This window comes from Triticum dicoccoides, chromosome 4A (genome assembly GCF_002162155.2).
Source record: "Triticum dicoccoides isolate Atlit2015 ecotype Zavitan chromosome 4A, WEW_v2.0, whole genome shotgun sequence".
NCBI classification, from domain to species: domain Eukaryota; kingdom Viridiplantae; phylum Streptophyta; class Magnoliopsida; order Poales; family Poaceae; genus Triticum; species Triticum dicoccoides.
The window spans coordinates 696,583,389-696,585,171 of record NC_041386.1 but is presented as its reverse complement, the minus strand read 5'-3'; positions in this window follow the sequence as shown (position 1 = coordinate 696,585,171).

The following is a 1,783-nucleotide window of genomic DNA, read 5'->3' as shown; positions in this document are numbered from 1 at the left end:
ACATATGTAGTTCTAGATGATATCGAAGACGATCATCATTCTCAAGCCTGGATGGTGGGTGTTCCTGATAGTAATTAGGATGGCCTGTTCAAAACAAAGATTCTTGCCATCGAGGAATCTCTTCCATCCAACCGAGTTTAAGTGTGTGTGTGACCGTCCGTGTCCACGTGCTGGATCCCCGTGCGGTAAGGCGTAGTCCAGTCGAACCTTCTTCATCAGGCTCAATACCATAACTCACAGATAGGCTCTTTGCCAATTTATGAATAAATATCCTCGCACATACTCTTGCAAATAAGTATATATGGATTATCTACACTATTAATAGTTCCTTAGATTCTACACTAATAAGCATGCGACTGGACTCTACACTAAGGCATATCATCGACAAGATTCCACACAACATATCATTGGACTCTACACTAAGCATATCCTCGGATAATTTGCATTTGTAAGTATAACATACCATATCTTGTCGATCGACCATGGTACTTGTTAGGCGGGTCAAGAATGGCACCCTGACAAAGTCAGCACGTGGCAGAAATATGTCCCATAGGTTGCACACCTCCTCCTCGCTCAGCCTCATTCTTTGAGCAACGATGGCTTCATGAAGTGGGTCCTCATCATCTTCATCGAGTGGGTCCTCATTATCTTCATCATCTTCCACCAGATTGATATAAATGACAGCCAACTTGGGTCTTTCTGCTCTGAAAGAGATGCTGATCAACTGACCACCAGTAAGACGCATGCGGGCGAGGAAACGAGCCCATCCATCTCTTCCAATCAGCGACATGTTGCATCCTTTCTCGACCTCCATAGTGTACGCCCCCCCAGGAGCCTCAAATGTCACAGTGTCTCCTGTCAGCTTGTTGAATTTCAGCCTCACAGTGCATGGGACGATCTGTGTAAAAAAAGCAAAATGACACAATGTAGTAATGCCAACACTAAAAATAAAATAGTTGTTACATTTCATATTTCTTACCGCCGCATGACGAAAACTCGGCTGCAAGTAGATGTCGAACAACTTGCCAGTTGCAAGGCTGCTGGCGCACCTTGACTTGCACAATCGACATGGTGGTGGTGGTGGTGGCACCATTTTTCTAAAGCAATATGAGCAAAGGATTTACGATCCACTTCACATGAAAGAAAAACAGTCGCATGTGATTTGATTATTCTTCCGCCAGAAGCAATTTGATTCCTCTTCCACGAGAAGCAATTTGATGGACAATTATAATCCTAAGATCTAGCTAGGTGGTGCCAAATCTTCAGAGCTATCAACTAGCGTACTAAATCAACTAAATCAAAATGTTCTATAATTCAATTAAATCAACTAGACTATTAAATCAACTTTCCTACTAAATCAACTAAATCAAAATGGTCTATAAATCAACTAAATCAACTAGCCTACTAAATCAACTTGCCTACTAAATCAAAATGTTCTAAATCAACTAAATCAACTAGCCAACTAAATCAAATAAATCATATGAACTAAATCAAAATGTTGCATATGAACTAGCGTACTAAATCAAAATGTAGAAAGGAGGATGGGTTGTCGATGGAGGAGGGAGGAGGGAGAAGGTGGGGCAAATGGAAGAGGGAGGACAGAGTAGAATACAGGAGGAAAAGTGGAGCGAGGAGGGGCCGACCGGCGGCGAGTCGAAGGAGGATGGAGGAGGAGGGCGATACTGAGTCCAGCGAGGAGGAGGAGGTGACGGCGGTGCAGAGGGAGGAGGGGTAGGCGACGGCGGCTGACGGGGGCGACGGTGGACGGCGGGGGAGGACCGGC